Source organism: Phasianus colchicus, chromosome 11 (assembly GCF_987193195.1).
Source record: "Phasianus colchicus chromosome 11, bPhaCol1.hap1.1, whole genome shotgun sequence".
Lineage (NCBI taxonomy): Eukaryota > Metazoa > Chordata > Aves > Galliformes > Phasianidae > Phasianus > Phasianus colchicus.
In genome coordinates, this window is record NC_143446.1 from 11011728 (window position 1) to 11033217 (window position 21490).

Here is a 21490-nt window from a genome sequence, read left to right on the forward strand (position 1 = left end):
CCACTGTAAAGGAGGAAATTGAGACCATGAAAAATCCATGTGTAATTTGCCTGATGTGACATATTAGATGTGGGGCTGAACTGAGCAAAATGCTTGTGGGATTCTTTCTCTTAAGTCCTAGATACTTTTCCTGTAAATTTTAAAAAAATTTTACTCCTCCTCCTCATGGGAGAAATACATCTACAAAATGGTTTTCCAATAATGGGCCATTTGGTTTCATCACATTCTGATTAACAGATCTTTACATCTCCAGAGAGAAATGGACTGGTGACAGTGATGCTACATCACCTCTTCTGAACGCAGGGGCTCAGTTCCAGGTTTGGCAGCTCTAGGATGAACCAGTGGAATTTCCTTGACTTCAGTGGGGATCGATTCCATTTGGAGCCTGTAGCAACTGATGACCAGGGGAGCCCAAGTCCCACCCATCACATGGCAACAGGAAGGTAAAGAGTGACAGTTGTGCTCAAAGTGAACGGATAGTTAGCGGAATGAAAGGCAAAGATGACTCATCTCCCAGAAAGCAGTGTAGTCAAAGGAAGAAAGTTACTATAATGGTAGATAAAACCGTTATACATGAAAGGAAACTTTTGACTACACTGATGCTGTGAAGTTGTGTTTAGGGGCTTGAAGGTATGGAAAGGGGGTAGAAATTACTAATAAGAAAAGAAAGATGAGGGAATTTCTTTTATTAAAAAGGAAAGAGGCTCTGAGTGGAGGTGGAAAGACTGGTGAAGGCAAACACTCCATGAGTTCTTGAATTTTCGGGGTAGGGAGTTGGAGCAACTTTGTCACAGCGCCGAAAATCCCAGAGTCCCTTGGGCAACACCTTTTGTGCTCTGCCTCTGCAGGGAGTTGGGTTTATGAGATAATGATGTTATCTCAGCACAAACTCTTTCATTCTTGCAGTGAATTAAAAGAAGAAAAAGAAAAAGGGGGAGGGGACGGGCTGTGGGGGAGAAACCAATGTTATTTACTCTTCTGCAGCTGACATTAAAGGCTCCTTTAAGGGCCAGTGGGTTATTAACATCCTGTCGCCTGCCACAATGATATGCTGTGACATATTGTCACCGCATTCCAGCGAAGCCTTAAACATTAATTGGGAAGTAAGATGAGTGAAGCGGCTTTAATGAGATACCTTGTTGTAACTTCTAACTTTACACATTATTTACAGTGATTCCGCTAATGGTTCCATCCATCAGGGAGAGAGATTGGGGAGGAGAGCAGGGGAAGCAGGGGGTGAAAAAAAAAAAAAAGATAGGTATCAGAAGTGGAATGAGAAAGGCAGAGAGCAAGGTGGGAGGTGTGGAACAGAGGGAGAAGCACCGTCCCTGGGGTGTTCATCCCCCAGCTTTACATTCCTTCTGTCATTTTTCATCATACATCCATTTTTGCAGCAAAAAGACAGGGAGGGAGGTTATTCCCGAGCACAGTCCCACCAATCAGCCTGGTTCTGAGCCCTCAGTGTTGCTATCTAAACCCATTACAAGTGCCAAAGCAACCTGTCACAGCCTATTGAACTGCCCCAGGTTCCACCCCATGACATGGATATGCCAGGTGAACCCAGACCAATGGGACATCCCACCTCCCCTTCACAGCAGAAAGGAGGCACAAGAGGTTTACAAAGCAGATACACTGTTCACCTGCCCAGGTGGCAGGTAGAACTACCACGCAGTAGAGATTGTGACAAATACAGATTTAGAAGGGAAGATGTGGGTAGATGGCACTCTACCTGCAGGTTCTACCTGGTGTGATATCCAAATTTGCAGTTAGTTGAGGAATTCCATGGCAGCACAGCCCACTCCATCAGCTCTGCCCACCTCTGTAAGACCAGCATGGCCCTGAGATCAATTGGGCAGCAGTGATTGCCACCATTGGTGCTCTAAATTGTAGCCCTAAGCCTACAGAATGAAGGATGCTGGACTGGTAGCCCCAGAGCTGCAGTCCTCTGAGAAGGGCTGTGAGACCAGGTTAGATCCTATTACCGTGATGTTTGCCCTCCTCTCAGCACCTGGGTCAAAGCTGAGCATATGAATCCAGTTTCCACGTTCCCTTTATCCCTTAAAAGAGTCAGCTGGGTTTGTGAGTTGGATGGGGCTGCGTAGAGGGGAGGAGGATTTGGCCCTGTTTGAATTAGGAGCAGAATAAAAAATCCTGGAGCAAGAGAAGATCATAATTATAATAATATGGCCTGGCAGGAAAGTGCCCAGAGTACCAGGCATGTCATTCCTAGCTGGAAGGCATTTGCCCTGGATTACAGACTACATGGCTTCAGGATGCTCCATGTGCTGGCAGGTTTATGCTCCCTGTTCTGTTTTCCATTAAATCATTTCTATCCTTTCTAACAGCAAAGCCCCACAGAAGCACATGCAATCACAGCTAATGGATTCCAGTTTTATTTCTAGATTTAAAGTATACTCCTTTTTGCAGTACTGGGCTGAAATGGAGCAGGCAAAGAGACAATTAATTGCAAGTATGGGTGTATAAAAAGCACCTGGGGATAGATCAGCTGGGGGAAACACACGGAGCTCAACTGCACATGCGTGTGCTGACAGCCCCCTTTCCTATGAAAATTTGAAATTCTGAACTCCACTCCCTGCTACCTGTCAGGGTTGGCGTGCCTTTAATTATAATGTCTGCATGCTTCTTTAGGCACCATTTAATTCTCTCTGACAGCCACCCATTTAAAAAGAAAGGCAAACACTCAGAACTTAGTGGCAGATCGGAGCCAGGCGAGGGATGTGCTAATTGCCAGATGTTGTTCATTTGACTCTGATCCATTACCAAAATTAAAGAAGAAAGAAATGGAAGTAGGAAAAAGAAAAAAAAAAATCCCACCCCGCCTCCTTACATAGCTGTCTGCAGGTCGGAGTCACTGCTGTTAGCTAACTTTCTCCAACAGAGCACACTGGGGTGTTTCTGCATTATCAGCCTCACAGGCCAAGTCACTTTATGCAATGGACTGTGGAGCATCTCTCCTGGGGTCCGGTGTTCAGCAGCTTCCAGGCTAGCAAGGAAATATTTCCCCACAGTGCAGCCATCTGTAGCCTCTCTCTGACATTTCCAGTAGCTAATCTGCTTTATCAGAGATGAAAAAATTTCCATAGCTGGTGGCTCAGGAGAACAGAAGTCAGAAACTCAGCCGAGATTTAAAGTAACTCTTGACTTGGATGGTTACTAACACCCAGGGCATCTCTTGCGCTACTTACTTGGGGAAAGAGGATTGCTTTGTGCCAAGGGAAGGGAAACAAGGTCAAGTATGCAGATGAGATGAGTTGTGGATGCCCATCCCTGGCAGGTTGGATGGGCCCCTGGGCAACCTATCTGGTGCCTGATTTACTAATTGGCAACCTTCCCCAAAGCTAGGGGGTTGGAACTTGGTGATCTTTGAGGCCCCTTCCAACCCAAGCTATTCTATGATTCTAAGACTGCTCCTAAAGCCCATCTGATATGGATTTGAGCATAGCCTAGCAGGTTCCCTAATACATTTTGCCTCTGTTAATCCCAAGGGGAGTTTCATTTACTCACCAGTGATTCCTAGCGACCAGAAACAAACCAGGAAGGGTTCCCTGCAGGATGGAATGTGGCCTAATGCAGGAAAGAGTGTATGACTTTATTTTGAGCCACCTTCCTTGCCTCCAAGGCAAGGTTTTCCTGTACATTTGAAGAATTACATATGTGCCTAAAATATGCAATTAAGCTCATGGCTCACATATATTCATCGAGCCCAAAAGAGACCAGAGCATCTATAAATATTGAAGCTTTCTCTCTTTTTTTTTTTTTTTTTTTTGGAATTACTCATTCCTTTATAACTAAAAAGTAGGACAGATGAGCTGTGAAGGAGGTAACAAGGCAAAATTAGTTTTCTGTCATTTGTGGCTGCTCTAATCCACATGAAAAAGGTTCTGAACAGCAGTGTTTAGGTCCTCCTCCCTCAGTGGGGTAAATGCTGGGAATCATTAAACAGGCAACCTGGCTGTGCCTAAATCCTTCATCTGTCACAGGGATTTGTTTTAGAAAGCTCTACTCCTGCATGAGATATATTTGGATTTGGAACACAAAGAGTATCTTCATTTAATAGCTCTCCATTCTTATCAAGTTGGCCTTCCTTGGGGCTGTACTTTTAGTTCTCTGGGAGTTTATTCTCATAACAGGCTCATCTATCCCTTTGTCAGATATTCTTTTAAAATGGCCCCTGTGTAATAAATTGGCTTAGTTCGGGAAAATTCCTTCCCTTAACTGGTCCGTATGGACAAGCAAAACCCACTATTAACTGCATAGCAATAATGTTTTACAAGGACATTTTTGGCTTTCTACCCGCTAAACATACAGTTTAATTTTGACAATATTTTTAAACAGGCTGTAGGGTGTCTCGTCCACACTTTGCTGAAGAGGTCAGCTACCTTGTACGTGGCTCCATTTGCAGCCCTCTCACATTTTTGATTTCCAAACATGATGCATGAACAACCTGGAGGACGAGGTCCCCATATTGGGCAGTAACCTGATGACAAGAAATCATGCTGCCAGGCTGCACTGCCTACATGGGGTGGAGCTCACCACCATGGCACCACTCTGCTTTGGGACCCAACAGATTGGAAGCATTTGGTTAGAGGACTTCAACTGCAGGGGCCCGAAGGGAATTGCAGTGCTGTGTTGCAAATACTGCCTGGAGAAGCACTGCTTATACATGAGACAGGTGATAGATTGTCACTTGCCTGGTGCCAACTCCAGTATGTTTGTTTCTTTAGCATCAAAGCATCAGTGGCAGGTCTCTCCACCATCTTGCTCTGCAGATGTGATACCACTTGTTTCCCTTTTCACCAAAAGTCCAGAGTTAACTTGAGGGCTTTAGGATGGGCATCATTTGGCAAACAGGCTGCAGTAGTCAGCCGAAATGTTCCCTACATGAGCTGTAGATGAAATGCAGGGTGAGCAGAGGGGAGAGGGGGAACTATATTATCTTTTCTCCCTAATAAGGCGCGATACAGGCAGAGAATACAGTATACAGTTCACTTAACTAATTTTCTAACCAGCAGTCACTGCAATGTTCTCTCTAGGATTAGAGAGGACAAGGGAAGAAGCAGAATAATAAATCCAGACTGGCTTTTTGCAAGCTGCAATCATATCATTATAGAAAGGAGTTTAAGGACATCCACTGTGGGGAGAAAAAATTAAGAACAGAGGCCATTTCAGCTCACCCTTGGCAGCACAATTAATTAAAATTAAATTCAAGGAAAAATAAGTTTAATATGCCATCTGAATAAAATCTCCTATCTAAACAGTGTTCTCAGGCTATCTGCATGAGTTAGGTGATTTGGATGGGAAGATGCTTCATCTTGGGTTGTAATGGATCTATTTCCCACCTGCCACTGCTACCTGGCACATCAGCCCTCTTCTGCAGACAGCACTCTTCTCTTATCCCAATAGGTGGGCTCTGAGGAAATGTAATGGGAGGTAAAGAGCAGAGGTGGAGGGGAGGCTGGCACAGCTGCACCCAAAATGGCTCTTGAGACAGGCTGTTGGCTTTGGCCAGCTCTGCCTCTTGCTGCCCACAAAGGGGCATGAGCCCTTCTGAGGTGGGTCTGTGGTCACCAGGTATCACCCAACTCTTGGGAAACTGTGGATCACTGTTTGAAAGAAGAGTGTTTTAATTCATTTCTGTGCTTCTCATTCCAACAAGGCTCCCAAAGGATAGAGGAGAGCCCAAATGAACCAGCCTGCAATGTATCCTTATTAAATTAGATAGCACTTACTGCCCAGGCCACAGCCCTAAGGACAGAGAATTACATGAGTTTTCCATCTCTCCCGTCTCGTTATAATCGATGGACAAAAAATAAAATGCCAATAGGGGAAGAAGGTTAAGTCCCTTGAGGCAAATCCCCATCCTGCAGCACTGGGTTGCCATTGGTTGCTTAGAGCAGCTCCATCTTTTATCTCTGTCCCAGTCCCTGGCAGATGAGCGGTGTCAACTCTTTGAAAATAAACCTGAGTGAGTAAGTCTCTATCTCCCACAAATCAGCATTACTCTCCTGACCATATCAAGTCCAGTTTCCCCTTGCTTCAGTTTTCAGGCATCTGAGAGAGCTTTGCTGCTGCAGCTCACAATAGGAGGGACTGCTGTTTTTAATCACCAGAACAGAGCTGTGCCACTCGCATATCTCCCACCACCAGTTTACTGTGTAATTGCATAATTATTTAGCAATGTCAAAAGTGCATCTAGATTGCAGGAGACGAAGCTGTGAGTGTCTTTGAAGAGATGCTTAGGAAGGGCTTGCTATGATACAGATACACCTGCAGGCATGGAGAAGAGGAGATGGGGAAGCTTTTCTTTCAGACTGGGTCTCCAGAGGCTCTTTATAGCCAAGAAAATGCGGTGGCATTATTAAAAATGATAATTGTGTCATGCAAAATGAAATGGCAGGTGGTAAGCAGAGTTTGGGGTGGAACAGAAGAGATATGGATTGTTTTACTGCAGCTTATGGATATTACAGCAGCGCCTGCAGGGACTGATCCCAAAATTAGTTGGCATCTTCTCCCTGATTCGGAGGAAGCTTGATCAGGCCTCTTAAAGTCAGGAAGATGCTGAGTTCACAGCACCCAGGCTGAACTCAATTTACAGTAATGTGCAGAAGATCAGCCTGAGATCTGCTGGGTGGGAGTACCCAGACATGTCTGTCTGTATGATCCTTCTGGACACAGAAAACAAAACTTTGGCATTAATGTTCCTCTATCTGTATTTGAGGTCATCAGACATACTCTTGATTTTCAGCTTTGCATGATGCCTGGCAGTGCATCCCTCCAAAAGGAAGTGGGAAGATTAAAGAAAGACATTGAGGCCCTGGAATGTGCCCAGAGAGAGGCATTGAAGCTGTGAACAGTCTGGAGCACAAGTCTTGTGGCGAATGGCAGAGGGAACTGGTGTTGTCCAGTCTGGAGAAGAGGAAGTTCAGGGGAGACCTTATTGCTCTCTACAGTGCCCTGAAAGGAGGCTGTGGTGAGGTGAGTGTCAGCCTCTTCTCCTGGGTAACAGTGACAGGATGAGAAGCGATGGCCTCAGGTTGCACCAGAGGAGGTTCAGGTTGGGTATTAGGAAAAAGTTCTCTGAAAAAGCAGTGATGCAATGGCACTGCTGCACAGGGAGTGGTGGAGTCATCGTCCCTGGAGGTGTTCAAGAGCCGTGGAGATGTTGCACTGAGGGACGTGGTTATGGGCACAGTGGGGGTGGGTTGGGTTTGGGCTGGATGATCCTAGAGATCTTTACCAGCCTTTATGATTCTGTGATTCTACAATCCCCAGCGCCTTCCAGCTCCCCTCAAGCACTCTGGGCTTTGGTTGTTACTGAGGTACAAGGCAGGGCAGTGGTGCTGCGAGCAGCTCAACTGCTTTTAAAGCCACTTAATAAAGCTAAGCAGAAAATCTAAAATGAGTTAAAGGAAACTAATGTGAATCTCAATTTTTAAAATTCATAACATTTATCAGTGTCTGCATGAGGCAGCACAACAGAAGTAAACATCGACTCCCATTGACTCTGATGGCACTGCTGACAGCAGAATCAGTCCCTCTCCCTGTCACTGCGCTGCTGTCTCTGGGCATGTTAGATGGATGTCTGTGCTACCTCAGCCAGGAGCTTTTCTCTTGTAAGGGGCAAAGATCCTCAGCAGTCTGAATGAGCAGGACAGAGGCACGTCCCCGGTGCTCTGGGATGGAGCATTTGCTGGAGCTCTTTTACATGCTGTTCATCTCTGACTTTCCCTGCTAGCTGCTAGAGTCCTGAACCTGCCAGAAGGGGAGGGATAATCACCTCTGTGCTGAGTCCTTCCTCCAAAGCAAACGTTTCTAAAATCAGCAGCACTAAGATGCCATTTCTGTCTGAGACGTGTTTTGGAACGGTGGTGAGGGTCAGAGAAATGACACCTTGTTATTGCACTAGTTGGGTTTGCAGGAAAATTTCCCTCTGAGTCAAATCTGGTGGGGTGTCTGACAAAAATATAGCAGCCCTAAGTGGTCAGCAGACAAGGGCCTGTCAGGAGCTCACACTGGTGGGATGCCTTGTTGCTCGGTTCTGGACACCCAGCTGGGATTCTTAGGCATCTGATCCCATGGGTAGGCTGTCAGAGGATGAGGGTGGGTTGGGAGATGTCCCAGCACGGGGATGGAGGGGCTGGCAAGAGGATCCCCCTTCTAACCTGCTGGTTTATTCCTAGGGGTGTGAAAAACAGTGACCTCTCAGTCTTGGGGAAAGACCCTTGTGCTTTGCCTCCAATCATCCCCTAAAAATACTCTGCTGAATATTTGTTTTCTGAGCCCTTTTTCTCTGTAACATCCATCAGACTGCTGTCTTTTCATTCCTTCCTTCTCTTACAAAGTCTTCACTCCAATTCGCTCCTCCAGATGAGACCAAAAGCTGCTAGCATTTATCACTGTCACCGCAGTATCCCTTTCTTCTGTTTGCTGACACTTCACCCACCGATCCCAATTACTGTCTGTCTTTCCTTCCATTCATACAAATCCCCCATGTAACTTTGGATCATCAATTTCCAGCAAATGGGCTGTTTGCAAGTGCCGTCCCTGCCTCACCCCTGGCTGAATGGTTGCCTCTGACACACAGCACCCCGACTGCTCCCAGGGCAGATGAATGAAACTTTGTCAGAGAGCACTGAATGAAGAAGAAGGAGCTCATTTCCCTTCCCAGATTCCTCCTGAATTCACGGGAGCTGAACAAATAGTATCAGAAAGTGTATCAGGTGAGTCCCAGATCCAGCACAAATTAAGCACTATCTATAAGTGTAGAGCACTCATAGTGAAGCCCAAATTGTCAGAGGAAATGTGAACCTTGAGAAGGGATGCATGACACACATTTATGTGACTAGGCTTATCAGGCTATTCTCAGGCTGAAGAGAGTCTCCAGTGCAATCATCGAATCATAGAATCATGGAATCATAGACTAGTAAGATCACCAAGTCCAACCATCAACCCATCACAGCCATGCCCACTAACCATGTCCTTCACATCCTTCTTGAGCTTAAAGTCATGCTCTTATTTTACTACTTGGAGCCCCAGGGTGGACCCTCCTTCCACCAGCTCTGCACCCCCAGCTTATGGGACTGATGAAAAGTGAGGAGGCAGAAATTTGGCTGGGATCCCCTCATTACAACCCTGACATTAGGATGCTACTAATAATCCGTCAGCTTCTTAGCATATGATAACTGCCTCCTAAAATATTAATCAAATCATAACATGTGATCCTAAAAATAGGCTTTCCCATTCCACTCTGCTCTCTCCTTAAGCTTCCTTGGGCGGTTTAAAGTTGTGCTTTAACCTTTTCTGGCATTTCACTGATTGTAACAACTACTTTCCCAGAGAACTGCAAAACCTGATGCCCTTTGCCAGCATGTACACACACACACACACACACACACACGCACACACGTGTACACCTACACACAGCACTTTGCTTTCTCATTGTTTTGGTGCAAGGATCTCTTTGCCAGTATGCAAATATATTAATCCACCCAAGGAGATCAGAGGAATTTATTCTAAAATACAGTGCTGCATAATCCCAGCACCCTTTTAGCTCTTCCCACTGCCTCGTCTTCTCCCATGCCCTCCAGGACAAGAGAGAAGACAGAAGCACATGGGCAGATTTTGGGGAAGCTGATGAGCATCCGCTCCCATCACAGGTCTGTGAGCACCCTGACTTCATTGCCTCCTTCTGCTGCCGCAATGCTAATGGATGAAGTTCTATAAATATTTGATTGACCTGTCACTGCCATGCTGCTCTCATTTATCACTTGCTCAAGTCGGATCTGAATTACTTTGGAATATTTTGTGCTGTCTCTACATAGTGTTCAATTCTTTCCCTGTCTCCTCCACCAGCCCCAGCCCAGGAGTGAGCAGCTCCCAGAAATGCTGAGGAAATGGAGCTGAAAGCCTGGGGCAATGGGGCAGAGAAGGTGAATCTTAGGAGATGCAGAAATGAACCAGACAGGGCAGGGAAATGTACAGAGAACCCACCCAAGCCGGTATGTGAGGGAGTGCATACCACAGCGTATGAGATCAACAGCCCCTTTCTGCAATTTCCATAGTGCTGAGTCCCAGAAGAGGGTTACAGATTTACAAGGAATTCAGGTAATTTGCTCGTCATGTTACCCATAGGAAGTGAGTAATTGTCCTGCGCTCACTGCTCTAATCAGAGCCTGGGTATTTTAGTAGCGAGGGCTCTGGAATATATTAGGAGATACAGTCCATACAATCAAATTCTATTGTGTTCATTTTCACTCCTGTCTTCTCTAGATTTTTACATTCAGGATGAAATCAGCAAATTTTAGAGCTTGCCGAGATTGAAACGATGGTGTTTAGAGATGCAGCCCCAAGCATGCGGAGCCCAGCACTGCTTTGCTCCCAGTAATGAGTCTCCCCGGGGGGTCACAGCCCCCACTGCATGGGGCTGCCCAAAGCCTTGTGGTAAGTCAGCTAACCCCACTCCGATCCCTGCTGAAAAGACCTCCAGCTGCCTCCATGGGCACTTGCACAGCCAGTCCAAACCCATCATCTTACCCATGAATGCCACATGGCCTTTCACTGTACGCCTATCCTGCAAAACCCCAGGCTGAACCAGCTCTTGTGGTGTCATTGGCATCCAAATCCCATGGGATGGACTGCCCTCTGCACAGATAAATCCTTTTCTCAGTTCTCAAAAAAACAAAAGCCTGACGCATCGAGCAACTTCTATCATTCGAACGACCCCTCTCATTAGCTCTCCCCTTCTGCCTCCTCCCTTCCTTGTGTCAGCAATATGCCGATCCATGCTGCTTATACCAGCTCTTACCTACACTCCAATTACTTTTTCATCTCCCCCACCGGCTGTTTTCAATACTATTATCTGCTGCACTTGCTGGATCTGGCTTTCAAGCGTTTGACTGATGCCTGATTCCTGTAACCAGAACATGTCTGTTGATTGGACTGTCAATGGATTTCTTGGCAGAAAGGGCATTGGGCCTTGCAAATGTGAAACTGTATTTCAATCTCATTTAGAAGGAAAGAGAAAAGAGAAAGAAAAATATCCTAAAGCCACATTTTTTCCTTGCTCTCTTTGAACAAGTGCTTTAAGTAAACAAGTGTTTTTACCTTTTTTAATAAGGTCATCTGTGACATCACTTTCTTATCAGGAAAGGAACATTCTGTGTCATGTATTTCCAGCACTGGAATGACCATCTAGACTTTATAGCAAACAGTTTCTACTGATTCATCTCTGGGGAGGAAAAGGAAGTGGGAGGGAGATGCACATCCATCCCTGTCTCCTGGCTGCCTGCAGTGACACCTTGCTGTAACAGAGAGCGCCAAGCCACCTCCTGGCCAGCCCTCTGCATGCCTGCTCGCAGCCAGAGCCTCTCTGCAAGAATGCACCTTTGACTTTCCTAAATAACAATGCAATTACCTTCAAAAGCTGGCAGCCAAAGTACGTGCTGAGAAATGGCTACCATTAAGAAGAAATTATCCGCTCTCAGGGAACGGCCGATTTGTTAACTCGTGAAGGAGGAGAAAGAGCCCAGCTCCAGACTGTGTAGGCGTTGAGGTTGAGAATGAGGTGGGAGAGCTGCTGTTTTCAACCAGCCTGGGCACAGGGCTGGAGAAAGCCCACGGGGTATGAAAGAAGAACCCTGGATGAATTGGATCAAATGTGTTTTGCTGCTGTCTTGTAGAGGTGCAGATCAACACGTACGTGCTGGCCAATCCTCCTCTGTGCATGGGGCAGGTGTCTGAGGGTCATGCCCTACATGACTCTTCAGGAGTTGGACACAATGACCCTTCTGGGTCCCTTCCAACTCAAGACATACTATGATTCTACATGAGGGCATTTCATGGGGAACCTCCAAAGAAGTTCCATTATTGAGGCCTGCACTCAAGCACACCCAACCTTGTCACTTGCCTGTGACTAAAAGAAAGTCCCAGAATTACTCTTATCACCTGATCTTGCAAAAGCCCCTGAGGTCTGGGGCTGGGTTTGCAAAACAAAGTAAAAGCAGGGGAAGGCAATTTTTGAAACAGGAAGGAGTGAGGCATAAATAGATTATTTGAGGTTAATTTCCATCAGTCTGTACCTTTAGGGCTGGACAGGTGACTTCTCACACACTATATATATTTTCCTACTCAATTCTCAAGGGCTTTTCAATGCAGAAGACAAGATAACTGTGATATATGCAGAAAGATTTACATTCTCTTTAACATCAGAGGCAATCTTTGATACTGCACCAAGCTACAAAGTGCACCATTCCTATCTGAATGCAACCCCCAGAAGCCCACCAGGGAGTTATCGTGGAACACAGCTGAAATCACTGGTGCTGACTTGACTATGTCTGAAAATATTAGCATGCTCAAACTCGGAGGCTTGCTTGAGACATTTCTGGAAGAAAAAAACAACCCTCAATGACTTGGAAACAGATCTGGTGGGCTTGCAGTGCTAAATAAATAGCAACAGAACTGGGAAACTTTGAAGATGACAAGATTTTCTAGGTCACGTTGTCTATTTTCCCCCTTGGCCAATGCAGGGTGTTTTGTAGAGTGTAGCCTTGAGACCTCCTTCCAAACCAGCCTTAAATGTTACAAGCTATGCATTTTGACAACTGCTTAGCTGATATGCACAGGCATTGTCTTTGTAGGTGCTGAAGCTGTTAGTGCATAGCTGTTAATCTAAGCAAGTACATTTTGAATATTTATTACCTTTTAAAGAGGAATGAGCTTGGGAAAAAAAGAGTCTGGAAGCAGGTTGGGCAGAAATGAAAAGGGACAGACAGTGACTTTCTTCTCTGTGAACAGACCTGACCACACATTGCTGCTGTGGATTATGGCACTGAGTGATGTGGCACTGAGTGACATGGGTGAGTGGGCATGTTGGTGATGGGTTAACAGTTGGACTTGATCTTATGGTCTTTTCCAGCCTTTATGTTTCTATGTGGAAGACGCCATGCACATGGTGCCCCATCAATGCTTCCTGGGGGAAAAACAGGAAAAGCACTGGAAAAATGGGCCAAGCTGGGCTTTGCTGCCTGAAAACCAGAGCAGAGCCAGGCCTGCTGAGGGAGATAGGGGAAGGAAAGTGTTGAAAATGGGGATCGGAACATGGTGGTGGAATCTGTGGACAGTCATGGTCTTTCATCCTTGTGGAGAGAATAAAGCTTGTTTCCTATCTCTCTCCAGTTTCTTCCAGCAAAGACACTGTACAGTCACAGGCAGCTGCACTGTGGAAAATGTAAATGCAATAGAAAACACAGACTTGGAGGAGCAGCTGTTGTCCCCTCCAGGTCAAGCAGTGGTCTTGAAAGATGAACCAGCACAGAGGGAACTCAGAAGGAGCAAGGTGAGCACATCTACCAGTGGAATGTCTGCTCCTACAGAGGCACACTAGTCAGGCGAGATGGTTTTTCAGCTCAAAATAATATTCTGGGCTCATTTTACAGATGTTTATATCCAAAGCCAGAACTGTATTTCCCACGGTCCCATCCAAAGAACTCCAGCTGCAAACAAATCCAGGGGAGCATCAGCCTTTTCTACAGCAGTGATTGTTGGTACTACCTCACTGTGCTGCTGATGTCCACCGTGCAATGTGCCCACTGCATGGTGCCAGAGAGAAGCACGATTAAGGGAAGGCTAGCAGAAAGGAGAGAGAATGTATAGCATAGAAGCCTAGAAAGCAGCAGCATCAGCAGACCAAGAGGAGGTTATTCCCGTGATACATCTCTGTTCCCCCCTCCCCATCATGTCAGCAGCCTCTTTAGCTTCACACAGAGGTTGTGAGGATTCATTAGTTAATGTTTGTAAAGCACTATATAGATGGAGAGAGCTATGTAAGTGCTAAGTATTATTATTATTACAGAGAGTCGCTGTTAAGGCAATGGATATGCTCTTAAGTGTCATTTCATATTTAATTAACGTGCAATAATTGTCTTCCAAAACCTGGAGGTAAATCTTTATTCTTGACACTTCCTTTAAAGAGACATTGCAGCAGAGCTGCTGGTAATGGGCCTCTTCTCTGACATAGGAGTAACAGGATGAGTTGGGAGCTGGAAGGAGAGGAAAGGGAGGTCAATGAGATACTTTTTTCTTCTTCACAGTTCCACAAACATGCCATGGATTCATGGTGAGTTTGGGTTTTGATCACTGAGTTGCCCCAAGGGATGCTGACCTGGGGAGAGGTCTGCAGCCTTCCCCTTGGACTTTCTCCGTGCCACGTATGGACTGAGCGCTGCCTGTCTGAGTAACTGAACCCAGCTGTAACTGTGCACCTTGCCTCTGTGAGTAGAATAAAAGAACTAAAAAAGGAGGATGGAGAAGCATGATATCACAGTCCTGGGAATTTCCCTGCTATTTTTCAGGAACATCTTTGCCAAGAAGTGGTATTCTCAGAGCTAGGTTGCGTATCTTTTACTGACAGAGGGAAGCAAGGAGAAATCAGCTGTGGGGCCATCTGCTCCTCAGTAAACGGGAAGGGGAAGCCACCTCTCCCACCTCCCCACGATGTTTGCATTTCCGAGAGAGACCAGAAAAGTAAAAAAAGAATAAGTCCATCATTAACTCAGAAATAACCCGCCTACAGGAGCTGCAGAAGGATGCTGGGCCCTTCGTGCCTGTCTTTTTTTACCCAAATGTGTAATTTCTCACTGGTTTGTTGACAAATCAGTGCCCTCTATGGGCCCTTGGCTGGCATCTCTCTGAGGAGCCCAAGGGTGGGGTTGGGAGGAGCAGGATGCTCCAAGGGAGCTGCGGTAGTGCCAGTCCCCTTGTCCTCACCATCTTAAAGAGGCAGCCCCCCTACCCACATCACTCCCACACACTTGCTTGCCCTTCCTGCCCCTCTCTGATCACTGAGATGCTCCTCATCAGTGCTAAGTGCTCTGAAGGTCACAGGCTACACAGCTCCCGACATCACTGAGGATCAGGCTTTGGCCTTGCTGCCACCCCCCTGTTCCCCCCGAGACCCCTGAAGTGACAGAACCCGTCAGTTCGCTCCTCGCCTCCCCCTCCTGCCTCCCCCTTCCTTCTCTCACTCTCATTTATTTCAATTTGCTATGCTTTCTTTCCTGGCTTTCAGCATTAACTGGGGAGGGGGAGAGGAGGGTGGAGGGATGGTTTCATGGTGGAGAGGTGGGGAAAACCTTGTATGATGGTGGGTGAGGGTCTGCAGGTCAGATTGGAGGTTATGGGGAAATCAGTCAACTTTTTAGGCTGATTTTGGGTGTAACTTCCCATGATTCAGAACATAATGGAGGTCAGTGAATTGGCAAAGTGCTGTCAGGACCTCAGGATGCCCTCATAGTAACTTGGGCTGCTCCATTTCAGAGCCAATTCATGGGAGCCAGGGCAGTGTGCGCTCAGGTAGAGGAGGCAGTGGGGCATGGGCTGCACTGCTGGGTGAATGGTGTATCTGTGAAACTCATCCTCAGTGCAGACAGAGTGTTTCTGTGATTTGTGTCTACAGGGGAAGTGTGCCTGCTACAGCACTGCTCAGCCTCTCTGCTTCTTTTGCCCTTACCATTGGGGCCCCCAAATGCTCCATTTGCCAGGAATGTCCTCCACTCACTGCAACCATCTGAGCAAACACGGGATCTGCACTCATCACCTCCTGCTTCCCTCCCTTTGACTGTGCTGTCACACACTGCCACACAGAAGCTTTTGTTCCAGGCGCTACAGCACTGCACATAATCCAGGTGACTTCCAGAGCGATTCAGCTCTCCAGTCTTTCACAAATCAGTGTACAAGCCCTACCCATTAAAACTGAAATTCCCACACACGGCTTATGGCGTCTGTAGCACTACCTTCCCTGAACCAGACTGATGTGCCATGTTACTGCCATGTTAACCAAAAGCCCGTTTCAGTGACTTCTTGTCCAGTACGTGTTCTCTGCAGATCCTCAGGGAGATGGTTTGCGGGGTCTGTTCTCTTTTATTCCCTACAAATCCCTCTACAGTGGCTGTAAGAAATTCCTAGGTTAGCCAATTCCTTTGTGGGTTTTGTTTGTTCTTTGTACTTATTCAAGCTGAAGTCTAGAGAGGAGAAGCGGAGCAGATGCACTTGAAGGGCAGAGCTAAAAAGAGGACATTTCATGTTAGCATATAAAATCAAAATGTGAAGCCATTAAAAAACATGGCAAACAGGTGACAAAAAATGCATATACTTACTGCCAACACGAGCTCCTATCTGACATGCTGAATTATAGCATGCATTTTTAATCCATCTTTGGAGCAGAGATTATACCAACCTCTCTCTCTAGAAATACATCACATGCATTTTGGATACTGCTGCTGGTTGATATTATCAATACCCTCTGTTCCCCAAGAGCTTTCTTCAACAGTCATCACCCTGCATTGCAGGTTGTCCGACAGAAAATTGGAATGGTAATGAAGAATAAGAGGAGAGAAAGCAAAAAAGAATACTTCGTACTCACATCATAACAAATCTCAAGAGAAGGGGATGGGAGATAATGTCACTGCCAGTTCAAAAGGTGGATACAAAAATATAATGAAGGTGCTTGTATTTCAACACGTTGTCCAGAAAGTGCACTAGCATCTGAAAGTATAAAAATACTCAGAACAATCTAGCATTTTCAGGACGTAAGTGTGTTTCTACCTGTTAAAGGGAAAGGGAAGAGAGAGAATCCAGTTGCTATGGAAATCAGGCCATCTCCATGGGAATTCAGAAAGTAGAGTATCCTCTTGGCCAGTAAATCAGACACTGAGCAGCCATTTCTGGACCATGGCACTGAGCAAATCTAAGCTGCTCACAGGACAGTTTGTTTCCTCAGCAGTGCTGCCTTATCTCAGTATCAATGAAATTGGTAAAAAAAGGGATTATTAGTGAAATTAAGAATTTGTTCTGTGGAATGTAGAGAAGGTTCAGGGGAGAACTGATAGCAACCTTTCAGTATCTAAGGGGGGGTCTATAAGAAAGAAGGGGACAGATTCTTTAGGAGGATCTGTTGTGATAGGACAAGGGGATATGGGTTAATTTCCCCTAAACTGAAAGAGGGAAGATTAAGACTGGATATAAGGAAAAAGTTTTGTACATTAAGGCCAGTGAGGCTCTGGCACAGGTTGCCCACAGGGGTGGTGGGTGCCCCATCCTTAGAGACAGCTGAGTTCAGGCTGAATGGGCTCTGAGCTGTGTGAGCTGATGGAGCTGTGGGTGTCCCTGTTCATTGCAGCTGGACCAGATGGTGTTTAAAGGATCCTTCCAACTCAAACAATGCCACGATTCTCTGATTCTCCTGCACCTGTGGAGGTGTGTCGTGTGTCTTTGCTTTAGCTACAGTTATTAGGATATAGATTTATGTGGCTGGAAAAAAATGGAACTCCTGGTTTTGCTTCTCAGCAGATGTTTTTTTGTTCACATTAGTTGCTGTGGAATAACAAAAGATCAGGTAGGTGTGTAAGCAGGAAGTAAAAGGAAACAAGGCCACATTAAAGAATATAAAAAGGAGGAGCTGATAAACAAACCCACACCTCATTCAGGACTCCTTTCTTGTGGACAAATATTCATGGTGCCACTTGGGGATCCAATTCCCTTGCCATAGACAGCAGCCTCCAGCTCTGCTGCTCCTGGATACCAGTGATTGCTTAGAGGTTGAGGCCCCACAGAGGCCCCCAGGCACAGCTCTTCCAGTCTGTGCCCCATGGCTACATTCACTCTCCTGTCACCTGATGGATGAGATTGAGAAGCTTTGAGACTTTTGAGATTTTTATGCTTTGCTACAGAGCTTTCTTCTGTTTCATCATTGCATTTAATCACTGGTGGGCAACTGGTCCCTAGAGCCCAGGAGGTTGGGTACTGCTGGAGTTGAAAGCTTTGGCATGAGCGCCAGTGTGCAGGCGATGGAAAGCAGGTGATGGATTTACAGTGCTGAAATCCTTGCTATGACTGCTATGCAAACACCATATATTATAGCTGTAAGTCCTGTATAAGCCAAGAAGATTAAAAAACACCTTGTAGAAAAGAGCTCCGGTCGGATATGCCTTTGTTCACGAGGACAACTATGCAGTGGTACTAATGCATGGATGTCATTTAGTGCTGGGGGAGTTAATGGGGCTTTGTTTGAATATATCTCAGCTGCGTGAGTGAGGCTCACAGGCAGAAGTGTCTGTCTGGTGTACGTGTGTTGGAGGACACTGTCTGACATTGATGGAAAGCTGCTTGATAGAGTTTCATCTTTCAATTCATTTAGATTTTTAAAGCTCAGGTTAAGTTGCCCAACTTAATTTGCAATCATTTAAAGTAGGAGTTAAGTGAAGGTCACAGGCTGCTCTAAATTAGAGGGAAACCACTGTAGCACTTGCATGCTTTGACCTTTTCAGTGTTTTCTGACTCTGCTGACCAGCTGAGCTCTTTATAGCACTGTTAACCTGTGAGAAATGTGTGAAGTGGTCATTTCCCACAGTAAAGCAGGAAATTTTGAAAGGTTAAAGTAGCAGTGAATATTCCTGGCAAGAGCAGGTATGGAATCCCTTGGAACTGATGATTTGTGTGTACGTGTATCTTCCTGCTCTGCAATGTTTGTGTTAGAAGGAAAGTGAAGAGGATGCAAAACAGGACTGTAGGCAGCCCACCCGAGCTCTGCCTGCAGGTTATCCCAGAAATCAGCTTGGTGCAGAGGGTGCTCTAATACCCACAGGAATCCGTGTTGTCTCAGAGCTCTAAAAAAATAATGCTACAAAAGTTCCAGAAGTAACATCATACTCAGGATGTGGGTCTTTCCTAGGTCCCATATGCAGAATTTGGGGAAAAGAGATCAAAGTGTTCTCCCATCCCTGGAGGTGGTCAGTGCCAGGTTGGATGTGGTCCTGAGCAGCCTCATCTGGTGGGCGGCAACCAGCCCACAGCATGGGGTTGGTCCTTTCCAATTTAAGCCATTCTATGACTCTGTGATGTACCTGGAGTTAACAGCAGTGAGCCCAGATAGTGTAGTAGATGGGATGTGCTATCGCAGTGCTCAAAGAGTAAAATCCCCATGCTCCGTGCCCCATCTTTTTTATGCACTTGTTTTCTTCCTTCCTGGTGTTTACGATCCAGCTGCACGTTCTGCAGCTCTCTCTTCTGCCTTTAATGAGGTAAAATGGAAAAGTCGTAAAACCAGGCTGCCATCAGTGTAGAGTCCTGGGGCTGCCATAACGAGAGGTTTCTGGTCCTCACGATACAACATCTTGGTGGCAGTGTCTAGTCCCACTTTCTGTGTGCAAAGGGCCAACATAGGACAGCCTCATTCCTCCATTTACTCCTGATCACTGGGGTACAACTCAGCTGTCAGATGCTCATTTGGATTTTGTGGATGTCACAGATACCCAGACAGGGGAAAGAAGGAAGCAGTTTGCTCTGAGAAACAAGAGGAGCTTTATTTCGTTGCAATACACTCTAAATATACAGTAAAGGTCAAAAGTCTCTGCTGTTGCCTTAGGACTCCTGACTGCTGCAGGCTAAGCCACCAACTCTGAGATCTGTGTAAGAGGGCAGAAGGGAATAGCTCATCGTTAAACATTCAGTTTGTCCAATGCATTGGTCAGGGGCTGACAGTTTCCATACTGGAGCTCTCAGAAAATAAAGCAGCTCCTGAGCATCCCTGCAAGGTGGTGTGGGTCACGCCAGCCTCCTCCATCCCCATGCAGCACAGAAATGCCGTTTGCCTTTCCAGACCACCTTCCAGCATAGCAGGGAAAGGGCTGGCGTTACACATGCTGATAGCGATAGTACATGATATTCAGTCAGCAGTTTGTTGCAATCAGAGCTTTTGCTGAGCACGTTGAAAGCCTGCCCCTTTCCTGTTAATTGAATGTAAGCCCTTTGGTACTTCTCTCCCTTTGATCTCTCTCGGAATGAGACGTAAGGCTATTAAGGCAGAGGAACCTGCGAGCACAATGCTGGCAGTAATCTGTGTCAGGATGAAGGGATGTTACGCAAGAGACCAGGAATGAGATGCAGCGTGATTTTTTCTCTCCTCCCCCCCCCCCCCATCTTCTCATCTAACCCCAAGGGGTTCTTTGTACTATTCGCCGGATGGCAACTCCAAACACCAGTGGACACAAGGAGAAAAAAGTCATGCAACAAACATGTAAAAAAGCTCGTTTGCACTGAAACACTGCATCTCTCCAGGAAAACCTGCCTGCTTACAGGGGATACAAATGACTCTTTGAAGCAAATGCATGTTACTGTGTTCAGCATGCAGCATTACTGCAGGATTTAAACACGGCAAAGCAGAGGGAATTGCTGATCACATTGAAACCAAAATGAGAATAAATGCATAATAAGAAAAAATAGATTAGAAGATAATTACTTCAATTCATTTTGTACCTGGAGCAATTACTGTTTGGATTAGAGATGACTTGTAGGTGAAATAGTTAGGTCTGCAATAGAAACTGTAGACACAATGTTAATAGTTAAAATGTCAGTGCTAAGCTTCATTAAAGGAGAAACCCAGCTCTAAACTTGGTTCGGTATTTTCTTCCATGATTACCACAGTGAGCACTTATGTAACACACTGCATATTTCAAAGCAAGCTATAAAATTAGCTAAGAAGTGCACGTAATGCCTCTTTGCAGAGCTGGAGGTGAGCATGCAGCACCTTTCAGATGGTGCTCAGAATACCATAATATCCCCTGTTTTTGATTTAGGGGTCTAAAATTACAAAGCCAAAGAATCTGATTCTGGGACCTACAAAAATGCCTGTTTTTAACCTGGGAGGACACGCACAGGAGAGAAAGACAGAGAGAGAGGACACAGTTATTATTTCATCACTGAAGTTCATTGGGATTTTTCTGGATACTGTTCCAATGTGGAAGGAGAAAAGCTGAAGGAGAAGAAAACCTGAAACACTTCAGCCTGCTTTTATTTTCTGGTTAAAAATTAAAGAAAAAAGAAGTTATGTAGAGCAGTTGAAATAAACACCTGAATCTTAAAAGATTGAAAAGGCATTTGTACTGCTGACCAGAGCTGAAGATATACAGAATAAAAATGGCAATTGATATGTGCTGCAAATCCTCACGCCAAGTAAAAACCTGACCTGTATTTCAGCAGCTGCAGGCACCTTTCTGATATCTTCCCAGCAGTGCTGGGAGGTGGGTATTCAGCCCAACAGCAAAGCCATGCACGCTGCAAGTCCCCAGCCTCCCTTTAGGGGACAGAGCTTCCCGATGGCTGCTTTGATTGTCTGTTTTCAAAATACAATCACATGTGGATATTAAAAATAGCATCACGCTGACTTGCTTCCTGTGAAAACAGGTTCCAGTGCTAGGAAACTAAACACAATTTTAAACGTTATCGTCCAACTAATCGTGTTGCTATTCCATTTCAGTCCATATAATTTCTCTGGTATGAACCTGGGTCACTTTTGCATATGTCCAATCTATTTTATATATATATATGTTCACTCTATTTGCACACTCAGATGGGAGACATATGCCTCTTCTCATTTGGGCAGGCCATAGTGTTATTAAAATGGAAATGTGCAGGCTTT

The 21490-nt window shown here is 45.7% G+C and overlaps 1 long non-coding RNA gene across 1 annotated transcript; it reads left to right on the forward strand.

Annotated features, from left to right (window-relative positions):
* Nucleotides 1–262: 262 nt before the first annotated feature.
* On the forward strand, nucleotides 263–8731 carry LOC149916439 (uncharacterized). The gene is made up of 3 exons (XR_016469920.1): nucleotides 263–443; nucleotides 6767–6996; nucleotides 8539–8731. It is a non-coding gene; the product is annotated as an uncharacterized LOC149916439 (long non-coding RNA).
* The last annotated feature ends 12759 nt before the right edge of the window (nucleotides 8732–21490 follow it).